This window comes from Canis aureus, chromosome 22 (genome assembly GCF_053574225.1).
Source record: "Canis aureus isolate CA01 chromosome 22, VMU_Caureus_v.1.0, whole genome shotgun sequence".
NCBI lineage: Eukaryota > Metazoa > Chordata > Mammalia > Carnivora > Canidae > Canis > Canis aureus.
Window position 1 is genome coordinate 37,301,455 of NC_135632.1, and position 14,094 is coordinate 37,315,548.

At 36.7% G+C, this 14,094-nt stretch overlaps 1 protein-coding gene and 1 long non-coding RNA gene across 10 annotated transcripts in view; one reads left to right on the forward strand and one right to left on the reverse strand.

Annotated features, from left to right (window-relative positions):
- RBMS3 (RNA binding motif single stranded interacting protein 3) overlaps nucleotides 1-14,094 on the forward strand; it is a 1,278,684-nt gene that overhangs the window by 330,214 nt on the left and 934,376 nt on the right. The window lies entirely within an intron of this gene.
- Nucleotides 1-14,094, reverse strand: part of LOC144294367 (uncharacterized) — an 85,248-nt gene that overhangs the window by 42,355 nt on the left and 28,799 nt on the right. The window contains exon 2 of the long non-coding RNA XR_013361768.1: nucleotides 13,134-13,326. This is a non-coding gene — a long non-coding RNA (uncharacterized LOC144294367). The remainder of the gene's footprint in view (nucleotides 1-13,133; nucleotides 13,327-14,094) is intronic.

Genomic DNA, 14,094 nt, shown 5'->3' on the forward strand with positions numbered 1-14,094 from the left:
GTATCAAGCCAAAATAACTCACCAGCAGATGACTAAGTGCATGTTAAACTTAGCCAAGAGTAAAGGCACTTGTCATTTTAAAACTTTCCTTTTGCTTCCTTTTTTGAGTGGTGATGATGGAGGTATGGTAGGGTAGTGTGGATCGCCAAAGCAAGCAAGAAGGAATGGAAAAACATAGCATACATGAGAAATGTTGTGTGGGGGGGATCAAACAATATTTCCTTTCTTTTACAGATTTATGGAATTCTTGAGTGATGGAACTGAGAGACCTCTTAGAAACGCATCTTTCTTGTTTTACAGATTATAGAGATGAGTTTAGGTGGGGTTTCCATGTAGGCTTTTGGTGTCATCTTAGAAGACTTTGTTAGGCATTTTTTATACATTGTTCATCCAGTCCTTACAACAGCTTTATGGGTTGGGCATAAAGTATTTTACATATGAGGAAACAGAGAGCCAAATCCAATTTTTTTTTTTTCTGTAAGAAGGAGGAACAATATAAAAAGCTTTATAGGTGCTCTTCTGTGCTTTAAAGCCATTCTTTTTTTGTTTTTGTTTTTTGTATATCTTTTTTATTGGAGTTCGACTTGCCAACACATAGCATAACACCCAGTGCTCATCCCGTCAAGTGCCCCCTCAGTGCCCATCACCCAGTCACCCCAGCCCCTGCCTACCTCCCTTTCCACTACCCCTTGTTCGTTTCCCAGAGTTAGGAGTCTCTCATGTTCTGTGACCCTCACTGATATTTCCCACTCATTTTCTCTCCTTTCCCCTTGATTCCCTTTCACTATTTTTTATATTCCCCAAATGAATGAGACCATATAATGTTTGTCCTTCTCTGACTGACTTACTTCACTCAGCATAATACTCTCCAGTTCCATCCATGTTGAAGCAAATGGTATTTGTCATTTCTAACGGCTGAGTAATATTCTGTTGTAAACATAGACCACATCTTCTTTATCCATTTATCCTTCGATGGACACCGAGGCTCTTTCCAGAGCTTGGCTATTGTGGACATTGCTGCTATAAACATTGGGGTGCAGATGTCCTGCCGTTTTACTGCATCTGTATCTTTGGAGTAAATCCCCAACAGTGCAATTGCTGGGTCATAGGGCAGGTCTATTTTTAACTCTTTGAGGAACCTCCACACAGTTTTCCAGAGTGGCTGCACCAGTTCACATTCCCACTAACAGTGCAAGAGGGTTCCCCTTTCTCCACATCCTCTCCAACATTTGTTGTTTCCTGTCTTTTTAATTTTCACCATTCTCGCTGGTGTGAGGTGGTATCTCATTGTGGTTTTGATTTGTATTTCCGTGATAGCAAGTGATACAGTGCATTTTCTCATGTGTTTGTTGGCCATGTGTATGTCTTCTTTGGTGAAATTTCTGTTCATTTCTTTTGCCCATCTCATGATTAGATTGCTTGTTTCTTTGCTGTTGAGTTTAATAAGTTCTTTTTTTAAAAATAAATTTATTTTTATTGGTGTTCAATTTGCCAACATACAGAATAACACCCAGTGCTCCTCCCGTCAAGTGCCAACCTCAGTGCCTGCCACCCGGTCACCCCAACCCCCTGCCCTCCTCCCCTTCCACCAACCCTAGTTCGTTTCCCAAAGTTAGGAGTCTCTCATGTTCTGTGACCCTCACTGATATTTCCCACTCATTTTCTCTCCTTTCCCCTTGATTCCCTTTCACTATTTTTTATATTCCCCAAATGAATGAGAACATACACTGTTTGTCCTTCTCCGATTGACTCATTTCACTCAGCATAATACCTTCCAGTTCCATCCACGTTGAAGCAAATGGTGGATATTTGTCGTTTCTAATGGCTGAGGAATATTCCATTGTATACATAAACCACATCTTCTTTATTGAGCTTTGATACTAGCCCTCTTTAAAGCCATTCTTGATTGCTTTCCTACCTAATCTCCTCTTGTCATATGAATGGGAACTTATGCTGCCTTAGCTGTATAATCTTAGAGGAAAACTTTTGATGAAAATAAAACAAAATGGCTTAAATGTTGGCTGAGTTTACCTTTCAGTTCCACTGAAATGAAAATGGCAGTGGTGACCCTAGTTTTATAACTCTTAAGTAATGTTTAATTAAGAGTTGATTCCATGCACAGCTGGTTGCATCATACACACATGTTCCATGCCCTCTTTTGGTGCTGTTTCCAAGGGACAGCAAGTGGAGATTTCCTTGTTCAGCAGTATTACTGCACTGGGGTAAAAGGCATCTTGGTTCTTGGTTTTACTTTCTTAGCTGGATTACATGTACAGCGCCCCACTGAGAGGGCACTTTGCTGTCAGTTGCTAAAAAGAAACACAGGTAAGTATGTGAAACTTGCTTGACATTTATAAGCAACTTGGGCAATTTCAAGAAATGTACTAGATAGTAAATACACCTCCATAAAAGGTGGCTGACTGATGGCTTAGCCAAAATATGATACCTGGTAGTTTATGGCAATTTTCTCTAACAGGAGTAGATATTGAATTTATTGCAAAAGTGCCTCAAGAGTCCTCCTTAATGCTACTGAGGCATTGCTACTTTTTTTTTTTTTTTTTTTGCAAAGCACACACTGGAAGAGAAAGTACTTCGGGCTATAAAATAAGGACATTGTGTGGGTGCGTGTGTGCACGCATGCCTGTGTGTGTGCATGCTGCAGGGAGGAGGGCTTAGTTTAGCGTGCTATTGACTTCACACAGACAGATTGATAGACTGCATTTTATTACTTTGTGGAGATTACAAAATCATTCCCAGTATAGAATTTGTTAATGAAAAGAAAAAGAGACTGATTTAAAGAAATTTATTTGATTTCAATAAGCAACTCATGAGTAATTCCCTCTACAATATTTTACACAAATATGCCATTAAAGACCTACATCTATTTTTTCAGCACAACTTCTTTCATTCCTCTTTCCAAATTAAGTTATAGAATAGCAAAATCCAATCACCTATTTTTAAAATTCTCTTAGGCATTTTAACTACAAAGTCAGAACAATCTTCCTGGCTTCTTCAGTGGGCTGCTAGCATAATATGAGTGAAGAGGGTATGCTCTTTTCATTAAACATATGAGAGAATCAGGATAGGTTTTAATACTTTTTTTGGCTGCCACAAATTAAGAAGGCAACCCTGCAAATGATGTGCCCTCTTGATGTCTAAGTCTTTTTAAAACTTTTTTAGAGAGAGAGACACACAGAGAGTGGGCACACACACAAATGTGTGCTTGGGGGAGAGGAGGTACAAAGGGAGAGGAAGAGAGAACATCTCAAGCAGGCTCCATGCCCAGCCTGGAGCTCAACACAAGTCTTGCTCTCACGACCCTGAGATCATGACATGAGCTGAAATCAAGAGTTGGATGCTTCACTGACTGATCCACCCAGGGGCCTTTAAGTCTTTATTTTTTAAGTGGAGATTAAAATACCTGTCAAATTTATATCACAGAGTTGAAATAGCAATAAAGTGAGAAAAATACAAATATAGTCCTTTCTGATTCTGCAGGGCCCTCTGGCCAACTTTGCTCTCATGTGGTATATTTTGCAAATAGGAATTTTGTTTCTAAAACTTGTGGGAATTCTATGTGGATAGATGTGGGCACTTGTTGACATGGCATTAAGTTCAATGAATACCATGCTTTGCCTTCATCTTTTGAGTTTCCTACATTTTAGCACATAGAACTGAGAAATAAGATGCTAGAGGGTTGTGTGTGTGTGTGTGTGTGTGTGTGCGTGTGCGCACATGTGTGTATCTTGGAAGAGGTGAGGTATAATTCAGTGTCTTCCCAAAAAACACTCAAAGCTCAAAACAATAGCCCTCTGATAAAGACAACTTAACTTGAAGACACAATGAAGAACAAATAATACCTTAGAATATTGTGGATGTCATTCATGTAAGGAGATAGTGCTGTAGGCCCACTCATGATTAGTTGAAGATGTTTCAAGTTCTTTTTAAGCCCCCAAAATGAATGGGTTAGAGTTAAGGGTTGGCGGGGGGGGGGGGGGGGGGGAATGGGAGTGTAATCACTGACAATAAGAAAACAAAATGATCTTACTTATTAGATTGAAAATACTTTTGGCCCTATAGACATATGATTTAGCATAATGGTATTTTAGACCTTTGAACAGTAGTGTTTTCTACATGTATTTTCTTCTTTCCAAACTGTTGAGGACAAAATGACTTAATGCTTTATATTCTTTAATTGATATATTATTCACATGCTATGAAATGTACCCTTTAAATGTACCCGTTCAGTGAATCTCAGTATGTTCATATGGTTATACAACGATCCGTATGACCTAATTTGTTTTCCTTATCCCCAAAGAAACCCTACATGTTGCCAGTCACTCTCATTACCCCTCCCCCTAGTCCTTGGCAACCAATAATATCCTTTTTATCTCTATAGATTTGCCTATTCTGAAAATTTTATGTAAATGGATTATAAAAGATATGCCCTTTGGTGTCTGGCCTCTTTCACTCAATTTAATGTTTTCCAGGTTAATTTTAGTTGTAACAAATATGTCACTATGCCATTCCTTCTTACCACTGAATAATATTCTGTTGTATGGATAGACCACACTTTGTGTATCTGTGCATCAGTTGATGGACATTTGGATTGTTTTCACTTTGTGGCCATTATGAATAATGCTGCTGGAAACTTACGTACAAGTTGGTGAACTTTTTTTTTTAAATAATTTTATTTTTTAGAGCAGTCTAAGGTTTACAGAAAAGTTGAGCTAAAAGTATAGAGAATTCCTAACATACTCCATCTGCCCCACCACTCAACACCACTCAGTTTTCCTTATTACTACCATTTTACATTGGTATGGTCATTGGTTACAATTGGTGAACCAACATTGATAAATAATTTTTTAAAGATTTTTATTCATTTTGGGAGAGAGAGAGAGAGAAAGCGAGGGTAGAGGCAAAGGGGAAGGTAGAGGGATGAGAAAACTCTGCACTGAATATGGAGCTCAGCACAGGACTTGATCCCACAACTCTGAGATCATGACCTGAGCCCAATCCAAGAGTCTTGACACTTAACCTACTGTACCATCCAGGCTTGTGAATACATTATGATAAGAGTTGCTAACTTATGTTAGGGTTTATTCTTTTTGTTATAGATTCCATAGGTCTTGTTAAATGCATGCCATGTATTCACTTTTACAATATCCTACAAAATAATGGTTTACTGCCCTAAAAAATCTGATCTCCATCTCCCTCCTTTCCTCTTTCCCCTCTTCTTTCTCTTTCTCTCCTTGCTTTCCCTTAACTTCCTGGCTGGTCTCCTCCTCCTCCTCCTCCTCCTCCTCCTCTTCCTTCTTCTTCTTCTTCTTTTTTGCCTTCTCTAGAATATTACATAGTTGGAACCATATAGGCTGTAGCACTTTTAGACTGGCTTCTTTCACTTAGCAATATGCATTTAAGTTTCTTCCATGTCTTTACATGGTTTGATAGCTCATTTCTCATTATCACCGAAGAATATTTGTTTGTATAGCTATACAACAGTTTATTCACTTATAGAAGAACACCCTGCCTGGTTAGTTCCAATTTTTGGCAATTAGGAATAAGCTGCTATAACCATTCATGTGCAGGTTTTTATGTAGACTTAGGTTTTCAACTTATCTGGGTAAATATCTGAAAGTGTGATTGCTGGATCATTTGGTAAGACTAGGTTTAGCATTGTAAGAAACTGCCAAATACTTTTCCGAAGTACTTGTGTCATTTTGCATTTTTGTCAGCAAAGAATGACAGTTCCTATTGCTCTATATCCTCACAAGCATTGTTCTCCATATTTTGATTTTAGCTGTTCTAATAGGTGTGGGATAGAATCTCACTAATATTTTAGTTTGCAATTCTCTAATGCTATGTGATGTTGAACTTCTTTCTATATGGTTATTTACCACTTGTAAATCTTGTTTGGTAAGATGTCTGTTTAAATATTTTCCTCAGTTTTTTTTTCCTCAGTTTTTAATTAGATTGTTTGTTTTCTTACTGAGTTTTAATTACACTATGATTTTAGTTTTCTTGGTACATACCTAAGAATGGAATCCTGGCTCATATAGTAACTCTATATTTAACTTTTTGAGGATGTGCTAAACTGTTTTTCAAAACAGCTTTACCACTGTAATGTTACCGTTGACAATGTGTAAGGATTCCAATTTCTCCACATCATTGGCAACACTCGTTATTATTCGTCTTTTTTGTTATAGCCATCCATCCAAGTGAGTACAAAGTGGTATCTCGTTGTGGTTTTGATTTGCATGTAGTCAATTATGTTTTTTCCTTTTTTAAAAAAAAATGCATTCCACCAAGCTGTGCCTTTTAGTTGGAATGTTTATTTCATTTACATTTAATGAAATTAATAAGGTACGATTTATATTTATCCATTTGCTATTTGTTTTACATATGTCTCATGTCTTTCTTACTGTTCTACATTTTCTCTTTTAATGTTTTACTGTGTTAGATTTTTCTAGTGTACCATTTTAATTTCTTTGTCATTTATTTTATGTATTTATTATTTTCTTAATGGTTGACTTAGAAATTACAATTAACATATTAATTTACAACAGTCTAGCCATATTAACACAAACTGAATTTCAGTCATACAAATCTTTGCTCCTATGTAGTTCCACCCACTTCATCATTCTTGCTGCTATTATTGTCATACAAATTATATATTTTTACATTGTATAGATTTATAATTTTATGTAGTTATGTTTTCATTATATAGAGGAAAATATTACAAATAATACTTTTATAGCATCCTTTTTATACTGGTGCTCTTCATTTCTTCATGTGGACTTAAGTTACCATGTTGTGTTCTTTTCAGTTCACTGAGAAAGATTCCTTTTGTATTTACTGAGGGGCAGGTCTAGTAATGACCAGTTCTCTCCATTTTTGTTTACTTACAATATCTTAATTACTCCTTTATTTTTGAAGGACAATTTGCTGGATATAGAATTCTTGGATCTATAGAACTCTTAGTTCGTTCAGTTCTTGGTTGACAGTCTTTCAGCACTTTGCATAAGTCAATTCACTGCCTTATGGCCTCCATGTATTTTTAAAAGATTTTATTTATTTATTCATAAAAGACACATGGAGAGAGAGGCAGAGACATAGGCAGAGGGAGAAGCAGGCTCCTTGCAAGGAGTCTGATGTGGGACTTGATCCTGGATCCCAGGATCATGCTCTGAGCCGAAGGCAGACGCTCAACCACTGAGCCACTCAGGCACCCCAGCTTCCTTGATTTTTGATGAGGAATCAGTTATGAGTCTTATTGAGGATCTCTTGTATGTGATGATTTATCTCTTGCATTTGCAAGATTCTCTTACTGTCTTTGGCCTGGATAGTTTTATTATGATGTATTGAAAAGTTGTTTGCACTGGGTGAGCTCTGAGGTAGGTCAAATAAAAGTGACTTTCCAGGGAATGGACAGACACATCAAATAATGACAGTTCTCTGGGAATTGGGCTTTTGAGTATCTCCAACTCTGTTGGAGTATCTCCTCTGTTCTGCTACTTCCAGGGGTTATTAAGATACTAGTTTCACTGGGATTGTAAGGCTGTTGGTGTTCAAAACTATAGCAGAGTTGGAAGAGTAGGATAGAAATAGACAAGTTAAAATACTATAATTTCTCTCTTCCTACAAAGAAAATTCAGCCATTTTTCTTGAATTTATGTTCCCTATATTGTTTTAAGCTTTTTTTTAGATCTCATTTATTTATTTGACAGAGAGACAGTGAGAGAGAGTGAGAGAGTGTGCACAAGCAGGGGGAGCCGCAGAAGGAGAGAGAGAGAAGCAAGCTCCCCACTGAGCAGGGAGCCTGATGCAGGGCTCCGTCCCAGGACCCTGGGACCCTGAGATAATGATCTGAGCCAAAGGTGGATGCTTAACCAACTAAGCCACCCAAGTGCCCCTGTTGCAAAGTTTTGTGTAATTTCCAGGGTTCTGAAAAAGGTGATATTTTTACAATTTTTTTCTAATGATATTACTGCTTTTGTCGAAGAGAGAGTTTTTGAAAATCTTTACTTCTTCTTTCCTATTGACATCACCTCCTGATGCTTTAAAGAGGCCTTGTATATCCTACTGAAGCTTCTTCAGGTGGGATATTGTCTAAAAGAAGGGGTATTATTCAGGATTATGTAATAGATCTGTTTCCCAAGAAGCAGAGCCTGAGATGAGAATCCCTATGCCAGTAATTTATTAAGGAAAGGCTCCCAGGAGAAACCACTGAGATTGAGTGAAGCAGACCAGATAAGAGAAGGAAGCCCAAGAAAGAGTGTGATTTTAGATTAATTTTCAGCCTCAGCCCTATTCTGCAGAGGGCCTCTGAAATGTAAGTCATGTCTCATTGTTTGTATCTCCTTGGGACAAGTGCAGTCATGTTATGGGCTGAGTTGTGTCACCCTGAAGTGACACAACTTATATGTTGAAGTCATAACCTTTACCTCAGAAAGTGACTGTTTGGAGATAGTGTCTTTAAAGAGGTAATTAAGTTAAAATGAGGTCATATGGGCAGGTCCTGATCCAATATGACTGCTGTCCTTATAAAATGAGATTAGGACACAGAAATACACATAGGGATAATTATGTGAAGATGCAGGGAGGAGACAAGCCAAGGACATCAGGTTAGAAGAACCAATCCCCTGGACATCTTAATTTTAGACTCAGGCTCCAGAATTGTGAGAAAATAAATTTCTGCTATCAAAACCATTCAGTCTGTGATAATTTGTTATGGCAGTCCTAGCAAACTAAGATAGTAGTTTTCATACTTCTACACCTGTCAGTCATTTGTCAAGTATTGCTTATGGGAGCATCAGTTTCCAGGTACTACCAGCTCCTTTTACCTGTTTGCAAAGTAGCTTTATAGTCAGAAAGCAGTCCTTCCAAAGAAAGTTGCAAGAGTTACTTTTAGAAATAAAAGTACACAGAAGCTAGGAGAAGGAATCATGGCACTGGTGAATGGAATCTGAGTAGAGCATGGACAGTGTCTACCACAGGGTTTTGGTTCTAAATAAGAAAAATCAATCCTTATTGTTTTAAGCAAAAAGTAAGCATAGTATATTAATTAGGTCATAATTTCTAGGAAGCTAGAGAAAGAGATGCCAGGATCACATAGCAATGACCAGTGTCTCAAATAATCAATCAGAAATTGTCAAGTGGAGATACCACGATAGACACTTTAATACTGGATAATAGGAACCAGCATAGAACTTCTGTTCACTGCTGTCCCTAGAAACTGTGAGTAACAAGCCATAAGGAATTTGGGTCAAGGCATCCTTCTTTGTGCTATCAACTTCAAATTCAGTGTTTGGCTTTGATAGGCATGTTCTTAGCTCATCTTTAAGGAAGGCTGCTAAAGTGAGACTTTTATACAAAAAAAGTGACTACGATTTTAGACCAGGATTGACAAAGTGAGGAATTTCCCAAACCAGAAAGTGTATTCAGAGCTTCTGGGTATCCACAAGGTATGATAAATATCCATCCACCAGAGAAGGTTTTTTCAAGAAGAGTTCTTCATCCGAATTTAAATGAAAGATTCAAGAGACAGTGTAGGTGTTTGTTGACTTATGATGATGGGTTAAAACTGTTGACTAAGAATCAATAAGTTGTAAATTAAGGAGGTTATCTGTTGTGCTCTTTGAGTGACCATGCTCCTTTTCATACATAATTTTTGGGCATACTATTTTATTTTTGTGAGAATTCTTTCAGATTTGCCTTGTCCTCTCACTTGCTCTGGATAAAAGCTTCTAGACCTTCAGGCAATTCTTTGCATATCATCAGAGATAATTTCTATTCTGTATTTCTTATGGGAAAGCGGGTATCCTTTTCATACATTTCTCTCCAGCATTGGGCTGTTTCCTGGTGCCTTCTTGCTACAAATATTCCCACCCAGTGACTGTATCACTTTAGAGTAAGAAAATATAGAGAATATAATTTTTTTCCTCCAAATATTGGGAGGTTTTATTGAGTTTGTGGTTCCCCTCAGCTTCAGGGTAGCATGCTATTCTCAAATCCATCTATTCTCAATTAAGAACTCCTCCTAGATCAGCCCCTCTCCTTCCCTATCACCATTAAGAACTATATTTCATACCACATAGCAAGGGCATTGTAAAAGAAATAGGAGAAATTAGTTCCTGATCTAATATTAAATTCCAATTCAAGGGAATTCGCTCCTTAAAATCTTGTGAGATATTGACATTTTCTATATACAGGTAAAAGTTTTAGATGGATCTATTGCTTTTGACATTTTGGCCTTAATGGAATCTCCCATGTCGATGAATATCACATTTATATAAAACCTACCTATCAAGGGAAAAGGTGAAAGTAAAATAAAATTCTATTTTCTAGTGGTCCTATTTAGCCAACAAATGTGAAGGATATTTGTTGGCTACAATGGTGCCCACACCTGGAAAAGATGTGGAAAAATATACCAACTAAAGAGCATTTGATTCTGTATCTTCATCATGTATTCAGGGCCATGTATTCCAGTCACAATTTATGTTTGTAACATATCCTGGTAAGCTAGAGTTACTTAACTCTATAGATGTTAAATGGATCGAGTCAGTAATAAGCATAAGACCACTGAATAAAAGGAATCAGACATCAAAGCCATGGACCCTGTACCAGTAGAGTATTGAAATGGAGAAGGATGGCCAAGTACATAGTAGTTGGCAAATATGGTGCTGATGGCTTACAGAGATACAGGTTGATTCCTAGGTAGGTGGGCAATAAGAAACACAGAAGTGAGACACCCAGAGAAAGAGAAAATAAAGCCAGTTATTTTATCTCTCTGTTGACATATAATATTTGATATCAAAACCCTTATTACATGGAATATTACATGTGAGTGTGTTGTAGGACACACAGAGTTCTAAAAAAAAGCATCTTTATGAGTGGTTGTTACAGAAATTTGTTCTCCACATTAGTCAGGATAGGTTAGGCTATGCTATGGTAACAAACCCTAAAATACCTGTGGCTTTACCTAGTAAAATATGACTGCTCTCTCCAGTAGCTCTTTCAAATGGTGGCTCAGTAACCTAAAATGTTTCTAGATAGAGGCTGTGTAATGTGGAACAAAGGACTCCCAATATAATTACTAAAGGAGAAGAGAGGCTGGGGGAACATGAAGCATGCTTTTAAATAATCTTTCTTTCTTCAAGTTACATATAATGGACCAGAAGTCAGTGAGATGATCCCAGCCTAACTAATAGTGGTTAGTAACCTGCCCATGTGCTCTGGAAGAAGACATGGAGTCATTATCTCTGCCTCTGTTTTTAAGACTGTGAGGAAAAAAATGCTGTATTGGCAGTGGTGCATATGTGAAAGTCCCTGAAAAGGCTTCATTGCCAAAATGAAGAAGAATCTTATTGGTGATGGGAGACAGAAGGTTCAAATTTATTTTTTTTTCAACTTTAAAAATATATCAGCACTTGATGTTCTTAATAGACTTATGAACTACTTGAGCTAATGAGCATCTCAGACCTCACATAGAGAAGGATACATGAAAAAAAAAGAATAATTTGGGCAAACACTATTAAAATTCTCATATTAACAACTAATACATTTTTGCTATAGAATTTCCATCTACTATTGTTACTTTAAATTCTCTGAGCTGAAGTTTTAGCCTCTGTAGGGGTTCACCATAGCTTCTAAGTTCCTTTCCACTTGTATCATTCAATGATGCCATGCTCTTTCCTTTCCTTTTCTTTCTTTCTTCCTTTCTTTCTTTCTTTCTTTCTTTCTTTCTTTCTTTCTTCTTTCTTTCTTTCTTTCTTTCTTTCTTTCTTTTTCTTTTTTCTTTCTTTCTTTCTTTCTTTCTTTCTCTCTCTCTCTCTCTCTCTCTCTTTCTCTCTCTTTCTTTCTTTCTTTTGACATTCGATGGTAAATATGATATAAACTCTGTAGTTGACAAGAGAATTTTTATTTGGGGAGAAAATTGTTCAGGGTTAAAACAAAAAACTATTTCCCAATCTTGTGTTTCTTATTCACCAGCATTGGATTTTTAAAGATTCCATTTGCCATCTGTTATTTTCTTTACACCAGTGATCACACATACATATTTTTCCTATTATTGAAACACTAATTTGTTTTTTGGAGTGATTTATTCAAAAGATAAAATTCACATTCTGAGGAATCCATATACCCTGTTGTCTATTGTTTTTATATTATTTTTTTTCCTTTTCTTGCAATACTGTTACTCTTTTGGACTTAGAAATTGTAAAATAAAGGTGTATGGATTTTGCATGAGTATGAATCAAAGGTATTATTCCATGAAATGGGAAGGCAGATACTTACTTGAAGTCTAACCTAGTTTGTGGATATTTGAGTGTACTCTGTTTCTGTTTTCAGTTCTCTGAACAGATGTGTGGAGTTAATTCCACATTTTATTACTTCTGTGACCTCTTAAAATAAATAACTTGTCTCTCTGTTCATTAGTTTCCTCATCAGTAAAATGAGATTATTGTAGTATCTATTCAGTGTAGTAGTAGTAAAGATCAAAGGAGAAAGTGTGTGGCAAGTTCTTAATATGATTATTCTGGCTAACAAAAATTAAGTATTATGATGATGATAATCATTAATATCATTCAATTTGGTATCAATTAATTGAAAGATGCTAGCTAGTATTATTTTTTGTTAAGCCCAATATAAACATCTATGTTTTTATGGAGAATATGCCAAATTCTTCCACTGCAGCATAAAACTTATCCCAAGCTTTCAGGGGTGAGGGTGGAGACTCTTCCTCTTCCTGGCTCTACCCAGAGGGAGTAGTAAGGACACTGTTGTTACTCTTTTGCCAGATCTGGTTAAAATGATATCTCAGTTTAATTGTGTGTGTTATGTAAGGTCTTCCCATCTCATACGGTACCAGATACATAACAAGTATGTAATAACTATGTTGAATGAATTGGCACATTTATACCCACTTAGAAAGAAGGACCTTGCTTCTGAAATTATTTTCCCCTGGTATACAATCATATTATCCTAACACTCATTATGCAAATTTAGAAATTCAGCATTCTGGTAACCATAGCTCATCCATCTAGAAAGCAGATCAATCAACTTCCAGGTCAAACCCTGGAAGAAAGAAAAAAAAGTGGAAATGATTGACCTCAAGTGAGCAGAAGAAAACCTACCTTCTGGTAGCTTCAGGTACTCATTGGCTTGTTGATGACCATCGTTGGCTTATAGATGACCATCTTTTTGTTGTGTTTCTTCACATCATCTTTTCTCAGTGCCTGTCTGTATCTTAATTTCCCCTTTTTAATAAGGATACCATCATTTTGGATCAGGACCTCTCTTAATGACCTCATTTCAACTTGATTATCTCTGTGAAGGCATAAGGTTATGATTTCATCGTATCTTTTTTGGCGGGCATTCACTAATAAATCAAATGTAAGTTTTATGAGTGCTTATTGCATTAGAAGTGGTTTAATCCATTGGAAAGTGTTTCAAAAGTATATAAGATTTTCACACCTGCAGGGCGTTATCATTATGTTATTATTGTTAGAAGGGGGTAGTCATTTGTTTACAACTGAACCTGAACATTGAATAGATTATATACCACTTTAATTTAAACAAAATGCACTCAGTAAATGAATCTTTAGTCTTTAGGCTACTATTAAATCTTTGCCTCATTTTTTCTGTTGAGAAAAAGTTTTGTAATTCTGTTTTCAATAAAGAATAATCAGTCCTGAAAACAAGATTCACTTAGAGTTAATGAAATCTAAATGGAATGAGCTCATTTTGCCACTGTTAGTTAGGGGTATATCTACATGTTCTGCCCCAGTCCCCACTGTTATTCATTGTATTCTTTTGCCTGTCTTCATAAAGAGATGGCCATTCTCTCATAAACTCCAGAAACATGACAAAAATGAATATCTTAATCTAATTTTGTTATGATAGTTTCAAATAGAACCTTGGAAAGCCTCAAAGATAGTTCATGATTCTCATTCTGTAACATGACGAGCACAAGTATTAGATCTGCAAGCATGGTTTTTCCCTAATCAAATCAAAGTAGGGGAGCGGGAGAAGTCTCTGAATGCAAATGAAATCCCCCAGCAGTGGTTACAGCTGTGGCTGCATCAGCAGGTGACT